Below are 19,220 nucleotides of genomic sequence, written 5' to 3'. Positions count from 1 at the left end.
AATAATCTCTCAGGAGGGCGGGGTCACTTGCCAACAGGCCACCGATCATGCTAAGGGAAAGAGCGCACAGGTAGCAGCCTGCTCATTTGCATGTTTACTCCCAGAATCCTATGCATACCTTGCTACTATATTTGCTGTCAGTTTGGTGAGCGCAAGATGATACAGGTGTTCACCTCAACAAATCTCGGCACTGGAATCCAGGCGGTTTTATGAGTTTGACAAAGGATGCTCAGGATGGAGCTTGCTGGGATCAGTGCAAGTTAAATGGGAATCCATTCCCGGGGCGCACGGGCCTCTGGGTCAGGTGCTTTAGCTTTGCGCAGTGGCAGTATCGTAGCTCATGAGGTTTAACCGAGGCGCGATTATTGCTTATTGAAAACTTTACCCAATACCCCGCCATGACAGCTTGAAATATAGCTGGAATTGGTAATTTTTGACAGTCTCTACGGAGGCTGAACCGATTTGTTTGAAAAGGAGACAATGACGCTTTTACTCCACTGGAGAAGACCTAGCAAGAGGGGTGTGTTTTTCGGAACCCATCCCTTCTATTCTTTGTTCTCTCGTGGCCTACCCTCAACAAAGGGGTTTACTTCCAGAAGCTAGCGCATTCGTAAACTCCAAGCGGCGCAGCGAAGTCTATGGAACCGTGACCATGCAGCAGGTGCATTAAGCGCCTCAGTTGTCTCGCTGCCTTCCTGATCTCACGACATGAAAACCATGAGCTTTCAGAACCTAGCAGACAGTGACCTGTCTGCCTTCGATCCTCTTTGCCACATCTGCTCTTGCGAAAGTCATCAGATTGTTGGATGGTTACTCAGGGAGGTCTGGCTGCCACTGAAGCCAACCGCAGCAGAGGGGTCGCTTTACCTTTGGCCTTCGCTCACCATCTCAGTCTTCCCAAGAGAGGCAAAAGGGCATTTCTGTCCCCATGCATTCTATAGACACATATTCACGTGGAGTCAACAACCCGACCTCTCTTGGTGTGACGAATCAACTTCCGGGGCACTAGTGGTCCAGGGAGGAATATCGCTTTCTAGACCATCAATCAGTCCCACACCTCTAGTACACCGGAAGGGGTCCGAACAGTGGACGGAACGTCAGGCTGGTTAGTTGCAACAGAGCGAAAAAACAATTGTGACCCACTGATAAAAGGGACTGTCCAGTCAAGGTTGTATACAAATATCTACTTTAGTATTAATACAACAGACAGTTCTAACACACTACAAAATACAACCCACCCTATAAAGGAAAACAGGGGACAGACAGTTTCACAAAGGAGAGGGATGCACTCTGGATACTGACAGGAGTGCAGTCGGTAAAGCAATCAGTCTGAACTGTTCAAGGTTATTTGGTTGCAGCAGCAAGGGAGCAAGAGGTCGTAAATGTCACTAAGGGCCTTCGGAGAAGGACCAGGGGGACAGAACCACAATGTAACTGGTGTTTGAGATGATCTTGGTACTCGACAGCATCGAGTGGCTTCCAGCATGCTTTGTAGCTCCGGCGACAGAGTTCAAGAGGGACGACAGATGCGGATATCAGTTGGCAGGCAGTTTGGTAAGCGAGGCTGGGCGGACGGCTGCAGGCTGCCCTACCCGGCGGCTCGGGGTGAAGAATCGTTGTCTGTGTGCTGGTTGGTGGATCTGGAACGCTGGTCGAGGGTTCTCAGACGGCTTTAGTGACTGCAGCGTGAGAACAGCCACAGTGGTGCAGCCGGTCGCAGTTTGAGAGCTCGACTGCTTCGAAAAAGTCCTTAAAAGATGGACGCTGGTTGATGCTTGTTGTGGCACTCCTCCGAGCTTCTTCTCAATGCTTGGGTCGACGTTTAAGGCGGCCGACCCAAAGCTGAGAAGAGTGTTTGCCGGCAACGGCCTTGTCCTTTGTTCAGAGACTCTCTGGCACTTCCCACCTAGGAAGCTTGCTGGCTTAACCTAGCAGGGCACGCTGTGTGCTGGCTGGGTACCGGTTCTGGTGCTGCTTGATGGATCCTCTGAGTCGGGTATCTCCCTCTGTTCCCTGGGAGATGTTTTGGGAGGTATTTTGCTTCCCTCTTGGAAATCCTGGACTTCCTTCACTGGCGGAAGCTGTGAGGCAGACTGTACCATCACCGAGGGTCCGAATGAGTCCTTCTTCGTACTCCTTTTGAAGTCGTCGGATGATCTGCTCAGTGAGGGGCTCAGCCCTCTTTTAAAGCCAAATGGGCCCCAGTGATTGGAGCATGCTAAGCCTACCTTAAAGACCCAATCCTGGGTCCCCACCACCAATCTTCTGTCATGCGTAAGGTCATGACCAGAGTGCTTTGCAACAGGAAAGGTAAGGGGTGACAACATGTACTACTAAGCCGCACCCATCTTCCTGTCTCCTGTGGATCAAAGTGGCTCTCTGGTTAATTGAGCTCGAGAACAGACTGTCTGCATCAAATCACATATATCTTCCCTCTGAAAGGGGGTGGCCCTGCAGCGGTTGCCTACTGTAAACAGTTGTTCCACACATGACATTCAATGGCCTTCATACAGAGGGGTGGGAGCTAGCTTCAAGCTGACACATTGCATATGAAAAAGGTGTTGGGGTTTCCTGCCCTGTGTTAGTTCTGTGAACAGGCCTCTTGGCAGGCCTGCTTCACTTAACTCTCATCAGTATGCGCTGCCATCAGAGAGAACCTAACAATAGGCAGGGCATATCGATGGAGCCTTTGCTATTTTAAGTAGGCTGACCAGGGCCGGAGGAAGGCGTTGCCTTCCCCCTTCAGAGATGCTTTGATGTACCCATGGCTGTCACATTGCAGCTAAATGTGACAGGAGGACCGCACCGGTAGACTGTGTCCCCCAGAGTGCACTTGACTATGTGTTTGTTGTGCAGTGTCCATTGGGAAATGTGTGCGGGATAGCCCCACACATTTCCAGGAGGTTTACCTACCAACATTCCATTTCTTTTTTAAAAGTATCAAACCAGCCCAGGCGGAGCGCACACTCCCCGTGCGGATGGTCTAATTCCTCACTCTTGGTCAGGTTCTTCAATTCCTACCAGTCAAGTGGTCTCTTCTGTCTGTGTCTGCACTTCATTTGCACAGCAAACAGGCATGTCTTTCCCATGGCAACAGTGTCTTCTCCAAGCTGCACACACAGACAGCCGTTTCTCAGGCTAAATGTTCTCTTCTGACCTCAGTGGCAGAGCCACACTAAGCAGATGGCTCTGCAAAGGCCCAGGGGCTACAGCAAAAAGCCTGAACAGGGCAAGGCCGCTTCATTTTTGGCAGTGGAGTGGAAGTAGAATTGCAGGGTCCGCCCTATGAGACAGGGTACAAGACGTGAATTACATAGGACCTTTTCACTTTTCCCAGAGTCCCCTGCAAAATCGGGTCTATTTTCAAGGACAAGTGCAATTATCACAAACAGGTAGGTATGTGATGGCATGGAAATGTATCGAAATTGTAATGGTTTGGTCAACAGTTGGAACGCTCAGAGACAAATTGATTCACTTCTTGTCAATGTCCTGGCTGCACTGCAGAAACAGCTGGTCGTCCTGGTGGAGCATCACTTCACCTGTCCCCAAAGGAGCCCATTTCTCGATGCTGTCCTCGCTCCTGTGCAATCCTCCAATGGCTCTTTGCATTCTCAAGCCTCTCCCATGTTGCCTTGGCAGCGGCCTGCCCAATAATCTCTCAGGAGGGCGGGGTCACTTGCCAACAGGCCACCGATCATGCTAAGGGAAAGAGCGCACAGGTAGCAGCCTGCTCATTTGCATGTTTACTCCCAGAATCCTATGCATACCTTGCTACTATATTTGCTGTCAGTTTGGTGAGCGCAAGATGATACAGGTGTTCACCTCAACAAATCTCGGCACTGGAATCCAGGCGGTTTTATGAGTTTGACAAAGGATGCTCAGGATGGAGCTTGCTGGGATCAGTGCAAGTTAAATGGGAATCCATTCCCGGGGCGCACGGGCCTCTGGGTCAGGTGCTTTAGCTTTGCGCAGTGGCAGTATCGTAGCTCATGAGGTTTAACCGAGGCGCGATTATTGCTTATTGAAAACTTTACCCAATACCCCGCCATGACAGCTTGAAATATAGCTGGAATTGGTAATTTTTGACAGTCTCTACGGAGGCTGAACCGATTTGTTTGAAAAGGAGACAATGACGCTTTTACTCCACTGGAGAAGACCTAGCAAGAGGGGTGTGTTTTTCGGAACCCATCCCTTCTATTCTTTGTTCTCTCGTGGCCTACCCTCAACAAAGGGGTTTACTTCCAGAAGCTAGCGCATTCGTAAACTCCAAGCGGCGCAGCGAAGTCTATGGAACCGTGACCATGCAGCAGGTGCATTAAGCGCCTCAGTTGTCTCGCTGCCTTCCTGATCTCACGACATGAAAACCATGAGCTTTCAGAACCTAGCAGACAGTGACCTGTCTGCCTTCGATCCTCTTTGCCACATCTGCTCTTGCGAAAGTCATCAGATTGTTGGATGGTTACTCAGGGAGGTCTGGCTGCCACTGAAGCCAACGGCAGCAGAGGGGTCGCTTTACCTTTGGCCTTCGCTCACCATCTCAGTCTTCCCAAGAGAGGCAAAAGGGCATTTCTGTCCCCATGCATTCTATAGACACATATTCACGTGGAGTCAACAACCCGACCTCTCTTGGTGTGACGAATCAACTTCCGGGGCACTAGTGGTCCAGGGAGGAATATCGCTTTCTAGACCATCAATCCGTCCCACACCTCTAGTACACCGGAAGGGGTCCGAACAGTGGACGGAACGTCAGGCTGGTTAGTTGCAACAGAGCGAAAAAACAATTGTGACCCACTGATAAAAGGGACTGTCCAGTCAAGGTTGTATACAAATATCTACTTTAGTATTAATACAACAGACAGTTCTAACACACTACAAAATACAACCCACCCTATAAAGGAAAACAGGGGACAGACAGTTTCACAAAGGAGAGGGATGCACTCTGGATACTGACAGGAGTGCAGTCGGTAAAGCAATCAGTCTGAACTGTTCAAGGTTATTTGGTTGCAGCAGCAAGGGAGCAAGAGGTCGTAAATGTCACTAAGGGCCTTCGGAGAAGGACCAGGGGGACAGAACCACAATGTAACTGGTGTTTGAGATGATCTTGGTATTCGACAGCATCGAGTGGCTTCCAGCATGCTTTGTAGCTCCGGCGACAGAGTTCAAGAGGGACGACAGATGCGGATATCAGTTGGCAGGCAGTTTGGTAAGCGAGGCTGGGCGGACGGCTGCAGGCTGCCCTACCCGGCGGCTCGGGGTGAAGAATCGTTGTCTGTGTGCTGGTTGGTGGATCTGGAACGCTGGTCGAGGGTTCTCAGACGGCTTTAGTGACTGCAGCGTGAGAACAGCCACAGTGGTGCAGCCGGTCGCAGTTTGAGAGCTCGACTGCTTCGAAAAAGTCCTTAAAAGATGGACGCTGGTTGATGCTTGTTGTGGCACTCCTCCGAGCTTCTTCTCAATGCTTGGGTCGACGTTTAAGGCGGCCGACCCAAAGCTGAGAAGAGTGTTTGCCGGCAACGGCCTTGTCCTTTGTTCAGAGACTCTCTGGCACTTCCCACCTAGGAAGCTTGCTGGCTTAACCTAGCAGGGCACGCTGTGTGCTGGCTGGGTACCGGTTCTGGTGCTGCTTGATGGATCCTCTGAGTCGGGTATCTCCCTCTGTTCCCTGGGAGATGTTTTGGGAGGTATTTTGCTTCCCTCTTGGAAATCCTGGACTTCCTTCACTGGCGGAAGCCGTGAGGCAGACTGTACCATCACCGAGGGTCCGAATGAGTCCTTCTTCGTACTCCTTTTGAAGTCATCGGATGATCTGCTCAGTGAGGGGCTCAGCCCTCTTTTAAAGCCAAATGGGCCCCAGTGATTGGAGCATGCTAAGCCTACCTTAAAGACCCAATCCTGGGTCCCCACCACCAATCTTCTGTCATGCGTAAGGTCATGACCAGAGTGCTTTGCAACAGGAAAGGTAAGGGGTGACAACATGTACTACTAAGCCGCACCCATCTTCCTGTCTCCTGTGGATCAAAGTGGCTCTCTGGTTAATTGAGCTCGAGAACAGACTGTCTGCATCAAATCACATATATCTTCCCTCTGAAAGGGGGTGGCCCTGCAGCGGTTGCCTACTGTAAACAGTTGTTCCACACATGACATTCAATGGCCTTCATACAGAGGGGTGGGAGCTAGCTTCAAGCTGACACATTGCATATGAAAAAGGTGTTGGGGTTTCCTGCCCTGTGTTAGTTCTGTGAACAGGCCTCTTGGCAGGCCTGCTTCACTTAACTCTCATCAGTATGCGCTGCCATCAGAGAGAACCTAACAATAGGCAGGGCATATCGATGGAGCCTTTGCTATTTTAAGTAGGCTGACCAGGGCCGGAGGAAGGCGTTGCCTTCCCCCTTCAGAGATGCTTTGATGTACCCATGGCTGTCACATTGCAGCTAAATGTGACAGGAGGACCGCACCGGTAGACTGTGTCCCCCAGAGTGCACTTGACTATGTGTTTGTTGTGCAGTGTCCATTGGGAAATGTGTGCGGGATAGCCCCACACATTTCCAGGAGGTTTACCTACCAACATTCAATTTCTTTTTTAAAAGTATCAAACCAGCCCAGGCGGAGCGCACACTCCCCGTGCGGATGGTCTAATTCCTCACTCTTGGTCAGGTTCTTCAATTCCTACCAGTCAAGTGGTCTCTTCTGTCTGTGTCTGCACTTCATTTGCACAGCAAACAGGCATGTCTTTCCCATGGCAACAGTGTCTTCTCCAAGCTGCACACACAGACAGCCGTTTCTCAGGCTAAATGTTCTCTTCTGACCTCAGTGGCAGAGCCACACTAAGCAGATGGCTCTGCAAAGGCCCAGGGGCTACAGCAAAAAGCCTGAACAGGGCAAGGCCGCTTCATTTTTGGCAGTGGAGTGGAAGTAGAATTGCAGGGTCCGCCCTATGAGACAGGGTACAAGACGTGAATTACATAGGACCTTTTCACTTTTCCCAGAGTCCCCTGCAAAATCGGGTCTATTTTCAAGGACAAGTGCAATTATCACAAACAGGTAGGTATGTGATGGCATGGAAATGTATCGAAATTGTAATGGTTTGGTCAACAGTTGGAACGCTCAGAGACAAATTGATTCACTTCTTGTCAATGTCCTGGCTGCACTGCAGAAACAGCTGGTCGTCCTGGTGGAGCATCACTTCACCTGTCCCCAAAGGAGCCCATTTCTCGATGCTGTCCTCGCTCCTGTGCAATCCTCCAATGGCTCTTTGCATTCTCAAGCCTCTCCCATGTTGCCTTGGCAGCGGCCTGCCCAATAATCTCTCAGGAGGGCGGGGTCACTTGCCAACAGGCCACCGATCATGCTAAGGGAAAGAGCGCACAGGTAGCAGCCTGCTCATTTGCATGTTTACTCCCAGAATCCTATGCATACCTTGCTACTATATTTGCTGTCAGTTTGGTGAGCGCAAGATGATACAGGTGTTCACCTCAACAAATCTCGGCACTGGAATCCAGGCGGTTTTATGAGTTTGACAAAGGATGCTCAGGATGGAGCTTGCTGGGATCAGTGCAAGTTAAATGGGAATCCATTCCCGGGGCGCACGGGCCTCTGGGTCAGGTGCTTTAGCTTTGCGCAGTGGCAGTATCGTAGCTCATGAGGTTTAACCGAGGCGCGATTATTGCTTATTGAAAACTTTACCCAATACCCCGCCATGACAGCTTGAAATATAGCTGGAATTGGTAATTTTTGACAGTCTCTACGGAGGCTGAACCGATTTGTTTGAAAAGGAGACAATGACGCTTTTACTCCACTGGAGAAGACCTAGCAAGAGGGGTGTGTTTTTCGGAACCCATCCCTTCTATTCTTTGTTCTCTCGTGGCCTACCCTCAACAAAGGGGTTTACTTCCAGAAGCTAGCGCATTCGTAAACTCCAAGCGGCGCAGCGAAGTCTATGGAACCGTGACCATGCAGCAGGTGCATTAAGCGCCTCAGTTGTCTCGCTGCCTTCCTGATCTCACGACATGAAAACCATGAGCTTTCAGAACCTAGCAGACAGTGACCTGTCTGCCTTCGATCCTCGTTGCCACATCTGCTCTTGCGAAAGTCATCAGATTGTTGGATGGTTACTCAGGGAGGTCTGGCTGCCACTGAAGCCAACCGCAGCAGAGGGGTCGCTTTACCTTTGGCCTTCGCTCACCATCTCAGTCTTCCCAAGAGAGGCAAAAGGGCATTTCTGTCCCCATGCATTCTATAGACACATATTCACGTGGAGTCAACAACCCGACCTCTCTTGGTGTGACGAATCAACTTCCGGGGCACTAGTGGTCCAGGGAGGAATATCGCTTTCTAGACCATCAATCAGTCCCACACCTCTAGTACACCGGAAGGGGTCCGAACAGTGGACGGAACGTCAGGCTGGTTAGTTGCAACAGAGCGAAAAAACAATTGTGACCCACTGATAAAAGGGACTGTCCAGTCAAGGTTGTATACAAATATCTACTTTAGTATTAATACAACAGACAGTTCTAACACACTACAAAATACAACCCACCCTATAAAGGAAAACAGGGGACAGACAGTTTCACAAAGGAGAGGGATGCACTCTGGATACTGACAGGAGTGCAGTCGGTAAAGCAATCAGTCTGAACTGTTCAAGGTTATTTGGTTGCAGCAGCAAGGGAGCAAGAGGTCGTAAATGTCACTAAGGGCCTTCGGAGAAGGACCAGGGGGACAGAACCACAATGTAACTGGTGTTTGAGATGATCTTGGTACTCGACAGCATCGAGTGGCTTCCAGCATGCTTTGTAGCTCCGGCGACAGAGTTCAAGAGGGACGACAGATGCGGATATCAGTTGGCAGGCAGTTTGGTAAGCAAGGCTGGGCGGACCGCTGCAGGCTGCCCTACCCGGCGGCTCGGGGTGAAGAATCGTTGTCTGTGTGCTGGTTGGTGGATCTGGAATGCTGGTCGAGGGTTCTCAGACGGCTTTAGTGACTGCAGCGTGAGAACAGCCACAGTGGTGCAGCCGGTCGCAGTTTGAGAGCTCGACTGCTTCGAAAAAGTCCTTAAAAGATGGACGCTGGTTGATGCTTGTTGTGGCACTCCTCCGAGCTTCTTCTCAATGCTTGGGTCGACGTTTAAGGCGGCCGACCCAAAGCTGAGAAGAGTGTTTGCCGGCAACTGCCTTGTCCTTTGTTCAGAGACTCTCTGGCACTTCCCACCTAGGAAGCTTGCTGGCTTAACCTAGCAGGGCACGCTGTGTGCTGGCTGGGTACCGGTTCTGGTGCTGCTTCATGGATCCTCTGAGTCGGGTATCTCCCTCTGTTCCCTGGGAGATGTTTTGGGAGGTATTTTGCTTCCCTCTTGGAAATCCTGGACTTCCTTCACTGGCGGAAGCCGTGAGGCAGACTGTACCATCACCGAGGGTCCGAATGAGTCCTTCTTCGTACTCCTTTTGAAGTCGTCGGATGATCTGCTCAGTGAGGGGCTCAGCCCTCTTTTAAAGCCAAATGGGCCCCAGTGATTGGAGCATGCTAAGCCTACCTTAAAGACCCAATCTTGGGTCCCCACCACCAATCTTCTGTCATGCGTAAGGTCATGACCAGAGTGCTTTGCAACAGGAAAGGTAAGGGGTGACAACATGTACTACTAAGCCGCACCCATCTTCCTGTCTCCTGTGGATCAAAGTGGCTCTCTGGTTAATTGAGCTCGAGAACAGACTGTCTGCATCAAATCACATATATCTTCCCTCTGAAAGGGGGTGGCCCTGCAGCGGTTGCCTACTGTAAACAGTTGTTCCACACATGACATTCAATGGCCTTCATACAGAGGGGTGGGAGCTAGCTTCAAGCTGACACATTGCATATGAAAAAGGTGTTGGGGTTTCCTGCCCTGTGTTAGTTCTGTGAACAGGCCTCTTGGCAGGCCTGCTTCACTTAACTCTCATCAGTATGCGCTGCCATCAGAGAGAACCTAACAATAGGCAGGGCATATCGATGGAGCCTTTGCTATTTTAAGTAGGCTGACCAGGGCTGGAGGAAGGCGTTGCCTTCCCCCTTCAGAGATGCTTTGATGTACCCATGGCTGTCACATTGCAGCTAAATGTGACAGGAGGACCGCACCGGTAGACTGTGTCCCCCAGAGTGCACTTGACTATGTGTTTGTTGTGCAGTGTCCATTGGGAAATGTGTGCGGGATAGCCCCACACATTTCCAGGAGGTTTACCTACCAACATTCCATTTCTTTTTTAAAAGTATCAAACCAGCCCAGGCGGAGCGCACACCCCCCGTGCGGATGGTCTAATTCCTCACTCTTGGTCAGGTTCTTCAATTCCTACCAGTCAAGTGGTCTCTTCTGTCTGTGTCTGCACTTCATTTGCACAGCAAACAGGCATGTCTTTCCCATGGCAACAGTGTCTTCTCCAAGCTGCACACACAGACAGCCGTTTCTCAGGCTAAATGTTCTCTTCTGACCTCAGTGGCAGAGCCACACTAAGCAGATGGCTCTGCAAAGGCCCAGGGGCTACAGCAAAAAGCCTGAACAGGGCAAGGCCGCTTCATTTTTGGCAGTGGAGTGGAAGTAGAATTGCAGGGTCCGCCCTATGAGACAGGGTACAAGACGTGAATTACATAGGACCTTTTCACTTTTCCCAGAGTCCCCTGCAAAATCGGGTCTATTTTCAAGGACAAGTGCAATTATCACAAACAGGTAGGTATGTGATGGCATGGAAATGTATCGAAATTGTAATGGTTTGGTCAACAGTTGGAACGCTCAGAGACAAATTGATTCACTTCTTGTCAATGTCCTGGCTGCACTGCAGAAACAGATGGTCGTCCTGGTGGAGCATGACTTCACCTGTCCCCAAAGGAGCCAATTTCTCGATGCTGTCCTCGCTCCTGTGCAATCCTCCAATGGCTCGTTGCATTCTCAAGCCTCTCCCATGTTGCCTTGGCAGCGGCCTGCCCAATAATCTCTCAGGAGGGCGGGGTCACTTGCCAACAGGCCACCGATCATGCTAAGGGAAAGAGCGCACAGGTAGCAGCCTGCTCATTTGCATGTTTACTCCCAGAATCCTATGCATACCTTGCTACTATATTTGCTGTCAGTTTGGTGAGCGCAAGATGATACAGGTGTTCACCTCAACAAATCTCGGCACTGGAATCCAGGCGGTTTTATGAGTTTGACAAAGGATGCTCAGGATGGAGCTTGCTGGGATCAGTGCAAGTTAAATGTGAATCCATTCCCGGGGCGCACGGGCCTCTGGGTCAGGTGCTTTAGCTTTGCGCAGTGGCAGTATCGTAGCTCATGAGGTTTAACCGAGGCGCGATTATTGCTTATTGAAAACTTTACCCAATACCCCGCCATAACAGCTTGAAATATAGCTGGAATTGGTAATTTTTGACAGTCTCTACGGAGGCTGAACCGATTTGTTTGAAAAGGAGACAATGACGCTTTTACTCCACTGGAGAAGACCTAGCAAGAGGGGTGTGTTTTTCGGAACCCATCCCTTCTATTCTTTGTTCTCTCGTGGCCTACCCTCAACAAAGGGGTTTACTTCCAGAAGCTAGCGCATTCGTAAACTCCAAGCGGCGCAGCGAAGTCTATGGAACCGTGACCATGCAGCAGGTGCATTAAGCGCCTCAGTTGTCTCGCTGCCTTCCTGATCTCACGACATGAAAACCATGAGCTTTCAGAACCTAGCAGACAGTGACCTGTCTGCCTTCGATCCTCTTTGCCACATCTGCTCTTGCGAAAGTCATCAGATTGTTGGATGGTTACTCAGGGAGGTCTGGCTGCCACTGAAGCCAACCGCAGCAGAGGGGTCGCTTTACCTTTGGCCTTCGCTCACCATCTCAGTCTTCCCAAGAGAGGCAAAAGGGCATTTCTGTCCCCATGCATTCTATAGACACATATTCACGTGGAGTCAACAACCCGACCTCTCTTGGTGTGACGCATCAACTTCCGGGGCACTAGTGGTCCAGGGAGGAATATCGCTTTCTAGACCATCAATCAGTCCCACACCTCTAGTACACCGGAAGGGGTCCGAACAGTGGACGGAACGTCAGGCTGGTTAGTTGCAACAGAGCGAAAAAACTATTGTGACCCACTGATAAAAGGGACTGTCCAGTCAAGGTTGTATACAAATATCTACTTTAGTATTAATACAACAGACAGTTCTAACACACTACAAAATACAACCCACCCTATAAAGGAAAACAGGGGACAGACAGTTTCACAAAGGAGAGGGATGCACTCTGGATACTGACAGGAGTGCAGTCGGTAAAGCAATCAGTCTGAACTGTTCAAGGTTATTTGGTTGCAGCAGCAAGGGAGCAAGAGGTCGTAAATGTCACTAAGGGCCTTCGGAGAAGGACCAGGGGGACAGAACCACAATGTAACTGGTGTTTGAGATGATCTTGGTACTCGACAGCATCGAGTGGCTTCCAGCATGCTTTGTAGCTCCGGCGACAGAGTTCAAGAGGGACGACAGATGCGGATATCAGTTGGCAGGCAGTTTGGTAAGCGAGGCTGGGCGGACGGCTGCAGGCTGCCCTACCCGGCGGCTCGGGGTGAAGAATCGTTGTCTGTGTGCTGGTTGGTGGATCTGGAACGCTGGTCGAGGGTTCTCAGACGGCTTTAGTGACTGCAGCGTGAGAACAGCCACAGTGGTGCAGCCGGTCGCAGTTTGAGAGCTCGACTGCTTCGAAAAAGTCCTTAAAAGATGGACGCTGGTTGATGCTTGTTGTGGCACTCCTCCGAGCTTCTTCTCAATGCTTGGGTCGACGTTTAAGGCGGCCGACCCAAAGCTGAGAAGAGTGTTTGCCGGCAACGGCCTTGTCCTTTGTTCAGAGACTCTCTGGCACTTCCCACCTAGGAAGCTTGCTGGCTTAACCTAGCAGGGCACGCTGTGTGCTGGCTGGGTACCGGTTCTGGTGCTGCTTGATGGATCCTCTGAGTCGGGTATCTCCCTCTGTTCCCTGGGAGATGTTTTGGGAGGTATTTTGCTTCCCTCTTGGAAATCCTGGACTTCCTTCACTGGCGGAAGCTGTGAGGCAGACTGTACCATCACCGAGGGTCTGAATGAGTCCTTCTTCGTACTCCTTTTGAAGTCGTCGGATGATCTGCTCAGTGAGGGGCTCAGCCCTCTTTTAAAGCCAAATGGGCCCCAGTGATTGGAGCATGCTAAGCCTACCTTAAAGACCCAATCCTGGGTCCCCACCACCAATCTTCTGTCATGCGTAAGGTCATGACCAGAGTGCTTTGCAACAGGAAAGGTAAGGGGTGACAACATGTACTACTAAGCCGCACCCATCTTCCTGTCTCCTGTGGATCAAAGTGGCTCTCTGGTTAATTGAGCTCGAGAACAGACTGTCTGCATCAAATCACATATATCTTCCCTCTGAAAGGGGGTGGCCCTGCAGCGGTTGCCTACTGTAAACAGTTGTTCCACACATGACATTCAATGGCCTTCATACAGAGGGGTGGGAGCTAGCTTCAAGCTGACACATTGCATATGAAAAAGGTGTTGGGGTTTCCTGCCCTGTGTTAGTTCTGTGAACAGGCCTCTTGGCAGGCCTGCTTCACTTAACTCTCATCAGTATGCGCTGCCATCAGAGAGAACCTAACAATAGGCAGGGCATATCGATGGAGCCTTTGCTATTTTAAGTAGGCTGACCAGGGCCGGAGGAAGGCGTTGCCTTCCCCCTTCAGAGATGCTTTGATGTACCCATGGCTGTCACATTGCAGCTAAATGTGACAGGAGGACCGCACCGGTAGACTGTGTCCCCCAGAGTGCACTTGACTATGTGTTTGTTGTGCAGTGTCCATTGGGAAATGTGTGCGGGATAGCCCCACACATTTCCAGGAGGTTTACCTACCAACATTCCATTTCTTTTTTAAAAGTATCAAACCAGCCCAGGCGGAGCGCACACTCCCCGTGCGGATGGTCCAATTCCTCACAACACCCTCGCTTTCATGGATGCCCCTTTCTTCAGCTACAACAAGCCTCCAGGGTTTTCTATGACGATGCTGATGCACCATTTCTGATTGGTGCAAAATTCCTTTAAGGAGCCAATCTGTTGCCGGCAGGCTGTAAGCCGGCCCCACGACGAAGGCCCTGTCTGTGCCTGTCCGGGCCTGACAGGGCATGGGAGGGCCCCCACACCCTTGCCTCCTTACATGCCACAATGCAACTTTCTGCCAATCAACCTGCATCCTCTGAAACTTGGTCGGCGTCATCTGCACACTTCTTTCTGCTCCTCTCATGATTGATGGCTGATAATCCATAGACTGGTCTTCCTATCACCTATTGTCTAACTTTTCCGATCCTCTCTTGCACTCACCCTTAGCCTGCCTACTAACACATAACATTCTGTGTTCCTCCATACTGTGCTCTACATCTGCATCCCTGTGTGCAGTGCACTGCATCCACTGGACTCAATTTTAAAATCAGATCTAGGTGGTTTGCTTTGCAGCTTCATCCCTGTGTGCACTGTATTCATTTCAACTTACTTAAAAAAAACAGGGTATCCTGTAGCCACCTATTGCCTTGCATTCTGCCCCTTAACTAATAGGCCTTTGAATACAGCCAGGATTGTGCAATGCAGCCTCCTCTTCTTACTCTCCTTTCTCTCTTTTTTCCTCTGCCACTGCTATGGCACTCTCAATCTCTCCTATCTTCTCAAACTGCTACACTATCACCTATCCTCCTTCTCCCACAAAATCTGGAAGGAAAACGCACAAAAAAAACATCCTGACTGCAAACACTGCCCTTCCCATTTTAGTCACCTATGTCAGTCCATCTTCCAGAGAGGTCTTCACTGATATCCTCTTGTCTGTCCCCTCACCAGATCTATGGACTACCCATCTCATCTATACTCTCTCCCCCTTCATTTCCTCTCGCATTTACGGTGGCACAAAGTGGGAAGTCCTCTTGGCCGACTTCTCATCCTCAAGTTGCATCATTAATGTCTGCCACATTGGCACCATCCTGGTTCTGGGTCCTCAACCCAACCTCCTTCTCTCTGACCGGCTTCTGCCAACAATCATTAACTTCCTTACTTCTCCTGCCTCGCCCCTTACCACTCTCTCTGCCCCCCCTGACTGACATACCAAGCCCCTGTACTCCACCTTAGAAAACCTTCCAAGAGAGAGAGCTCCTCCACCTGGCGACCCTTATCGCCCGCTGAGCCAAAAAACACTCTGCTGTCACCTGCCGCCTTCTTCAAGACACTGAGCATGACATTCTCGCTCTCACCAAGACTTTGGTCCATGCCAGCTCAGCCACTGCCTTTGACTCCCTCCTCCCTGGAGGCTTGCACTCCTACACCTTTTGCCGCGCCATGCTGTGTAGCACTTACCATACCCTGCACTTCATCGTTGACTCTCCCACGAGCACGGACACCCCAGCACTGTCCCCCACTGCCCTCTTCCTTGCTGCACTTGCACTTGTTGAATACTCACAAGGCATAGTAGTTTTTTTTCTTCCAAATGTATGTTATATTCCTGTGTTTTCTACAGTATTTCTCTACCATGTTCCCTCTCTGTTGCCCTGTGGGCACGTTGAAACAGTATTTACCTTGAATTGTAGTTAGATAAACAGAAATAGGCTCAAGGGAAATCCCTTCATGGCCAGAAATGGAGGAGTCCAGAAATGTGAGAAATTGCTGCTTTATTTAGTACAAGCAGGGATACGGTCACAGATTCCACAGCTCCAAATGTACTCTCAGCTCATTACAGGCTGGCAGTGAGATTTTAAGCTGCTCTGACCTCACAGCCAAAATATACATTTCTTGCTGTTAGGCAAAATGGGATTGGGTGAACAGTGTAGGCATAATTATAGTCTATAAGGGACCGATAATTTGATTGGTCAGGCTGGATCTGGGAGCTCCACCTGGCACCACCCCAAGTCAGTGCAAGCCTTGTCAGTTTAGGAAGTTTACCAGCATGTGAGCAAAAATTATGGGTGGGGAAGGTGAGCTCAGAGCACTGCCTGCTTCACACTATTGTTTCACCCCTCTGACCTCCCAGACCTTGAGCAAGGACACTTAATTCTCCACCTTCATGTTGTGTTGCTTTTTTTCATCTTCTGTCTTCAAGTTGATGGGAACGACCTTATCTGTCTGAATGGGCTTTGTTTCCCAGCTCCAGGTCACGTGTCCAGGAACCTTAAACATGATTTTCTTTGCTGGCATTTATGAGGGATTTCAGCCGTTTTGTCCTTGCAGGTGCTGTATCTTTTCATATGACTCAAGCCCTCCTCCTGAGTGTCCTTGGTAGGGCTGAACATGCTGCCAGACCTGTTTCGCATCTCTCAGAAAAGTCAGTGTATCAGGTCTCAGCCCTGTGTTTTGATCCTTCCCAATTCTTTTCAATGCAGCTGTGGCTTCCATTTTGCTGATAATAGCTTTGTAGAAAAGGAGCCAAATATACCCACCAAAATCTCTGCCACCATGTTGCCTATATGTTGGGAATCGGAAATGGAGACACGTGCAGTACCAGTGAAGATGCCTGTACCACAGAAAATCATGGAAACAAGGTATCCACTGAGGAAACCTTATATGCATTCACGAATATATGATGGCTTCTTGGACAAAGTCCCGGAAGAAGTGTGAAAATTAATGAAAAAGAAGACTGGTGATGTCATGAAAAGCAGAGCTGACTCACCCAGAAAAGAGGCAAGAGGCTGAAGCACATAGACATTGTATAGGATTTGAAGAGAAGGTGTTGAAGATGAGCAACATTTCGGCCTCCAGATGAAGATGCTCATGCTACAGAAATGATGAAGAAAATGCTAAGTCATTTTACAATTTTACAGACGCAGTAACGCAAGCAGACAAAGTAATCTTAAGGCTGGCTACGTAGTGAATAGATTGTGGCGATGCACTAATGTATACACATAGGAATGTATGTGATATGGATGTTCCACAACGCGCTTTAGCAGAGCCTGACCCCATGAAAAAGACAGTATTTCAGTGTGGCACAGTTAGAATATAGCTAATGGCGGAGGAGAAGTCAAGAAAGGCTTGGCTGGCCCAGCACAAAGAAGTCAAGGCCACCGTGAGCCTGGGTGTTCATTCAGTTGTTACAAACGTGAGAAGAGAACAAACCCCTGTCTGAGGTGGGGTGGAAAAACACTGAAGACGTTAGAGGTTCATCATTTATTAGTACTTAATACAGCAAAAAGCTCCGAAACGTGGTCTCCAGTCACATGGTCATATGAAAATAGACATTGGGTCGAGCTACACCGCAACCAAGAGACACACTATGCCTATACTCCCTTTTATTCTCAGGCACAGAGGACATGTACAAGGCCAAGTTCAAAGCTCAATTGACTGGCAGACTGCAAGAGTGTTGATGGATGTCAGACTAATTGGATGGGAAGCTATGGTCAAGACCAGCCCAAGAGCACCTGGAGTACCAGCCTGCGTGCTGCTAGCGTGTTTGGTATATTACATAGGGGTACGAGAGTGACAACCAATTATAGAGTGCCATGTAACAGAGAGCCCTATAGTTTGTATAACCAATAAGACGTCATGTCATTTGTGACAATATAGATGACATGTACTAGAGGAGGGCTTAGTTGCCCACCTGATGTTAGAGACCCAATCACTATACCTGTCAACTATGGAATGTATACTTAGATGTTCCCTTTAAGCCTATCACTTTGCCAAATACGTTTTTGTACTTTGCCACGTAGGGTGACATCAGTGCTGACAAGTTTTCACTATAAAAGCCGTGTTTTCCATACAATGTGTTGACTAAGAGAAATCAAGCCAACGTCTGTTGATGTCCGTTGTAATTTCCTGTTTTAGACAATTGCAAATAAATCAGACTAACTTTTGCCAACTTCCTGAGTCGGTCTGATTATTGATGTTTGAGTAAATTCTGCATCCCCATCCATCACAAAGTATTACTACCTCATCTTAAAAGGCCCTTGATATGATATGGTATGATGGGTTATTTATAACGTGCTTAATAGGTTCGAACCTGTGTTGCTCCGTGTCGTCTTGCTTCCAAGGCAAGCATGTTGCCACTGAGCTATCCTCCCAAGACTGGTGCCCTAGGTATACGGTACAGCTTTTGCAGTGTCAGCAAGCAGTTCATATGTGTTGTTTTGCACCTGGCTAATGTCTCTGCGGGTGTGTTCAGCCATGTTGCCTTTTCATGATTACTTTGGTGATGCCATCCAGGTATGGTCTGTGAGGCTGCTTCAGTGGGTGGCATACGTCATCTTGGGGGAGGGTTTGAGACCCCCTCAAAAACTTCCTGTTATAAGCGCCTAACAAGCGAACAACAAATAAATATATAAAGACAATGCTTCGGTTGTGCTGACAGTTATTAGGAAATTCAACTGTGGGTTCACTGGTGCCACATTTTGATTTCCACTACATGGGCAAAAATATCCCCTACTTCTTCCCTAAATATAAGCAACCCATCCCATCCCCAGTCAAACCCATCGACCAGCCCAGCCCATCCCATGGCCAAACACATTTTATAATTTGATAGCACTTGTTTTGTTTTTTATAAGGACTTCCAAAATGTCACACGATTAACACGTTTTGAATATATAACATTTTAGCAACTGTCTATCAACCTGCTGAGCTACCCTGGTAGCCTTCTACTGTAGAGCGGGTTATGTATCCCTTAATATGCAAAAAATAACTGCATGACCTACATTAATTTAGGTGCACCACTGCCAAAGAAGTGATTTAAAGTGGAATTGATTTTCAGTGGGGAGTTTGGAAAGAAGCAACATGAAAGAAACTGCATCATTTTAAAACTATTATTTTGAACATTTCCTTTGAGCGGAGTCCCACTGCTAACTCCACCTCCTCAGAACTCCGCCCCCTCGGACCTCCACCCCCACCCCTGGCCCTTGTGGGATCCCCTTTACATTTTTTCCATTTCTACCACTGGGTGCGTGATGGCATGGAAATGTATCGAAATTTTAATGGTTTGGGCAACAGTTGGAACGCTCAGAGACAAATGGATTCACTTCTTGTCAATGCCCTGGCTGCACTGCAGAAACAGCTGGTCGTCCTGGTGGAGCATCACTTCACCTGTCCCCAAAGGAGCCCATTTCTCGATGCTGTCCTGGCTCCTGTGCAATCCTCCAATGGCTCTTTGCATTCTCAAGCCTCTCCCATGTTGCCTTGGCAACGGTCGGCCCAGACATCTCTCAGGAAGGCGGGGTCACTTGCCAATAGGCCACCTATCATGCTAACGGGAAGAGAGG

At 49.4% G+C, this 19,220-nt stretch overlaps 4 non-coding genes across 4 annotated transcripts; all 4 read left to right on the top strand.

Moving 5' to 3' along the window:
* Positions 1–311: 311 nt before the first annotated feature.
* Positions 312–452, top strand: LOC138496296 (U4 spliceosomal RNA). Its single transcript, XR_011277821.1, has one exon. It is a non-coding gene; the product is annotated as a U4 spliceosomal RNA (small nuclear RNA).
* A 3,508-nt stretch (positions 453–3,960) lies between these two features.
* LOC138496295 (U4 spliceosomal RNA) lies at positions 3,961–4,101 on the top strand. Its single transcript, XR_011277820.1, has one exon. It is a non-coding gene; the product is annotated as a U4 spliceosomal RNA (small nuclear RNA).
* Positions 4,102–7,609: 3,508 nt separating this feature from the next.
* LOC138496293 (U4 spliceosomal RNA) lies at positions 7,610–7,750 on the top strand. The gene has a single exon (XR_011277819.1). It is a non-coding gene; the product is annotated as a U4 spliceosomal RNA (small nuclear RNA).
* Positions 7,751–11,258: 3,508 nt separating this feature from the next.
* On the top strand, positions 11,259–11,399 carry LOC138496611 (U4 spliceosomal RNA). The gene has a single exon (XR_011278107.1). It is a non-coding gene; the product is annotated as a U4 spliceosomal RNA (small nuclear RNA).
* Positions 11,400–19,220: the final 7,821 nt, after the last annotated feature.

This window comes from Ambystoma mexicanum, chromosome 10, assembly GCF_040938575.1.
Source record: "Ambystoma mexicanum isolate Mex_15411 chromosome 10, UKY_AmexF1_1, whole genome shotgun sequence".
NCBI lineage: Eukaryota > Metazoa > Chordata > Amphibia > Caudata > Ambystomatidae > Ambystoma > Ambystoma mexicanum.
This window is presented reverse-complemented; position numbering and strand designations above follow the sequence as displayed.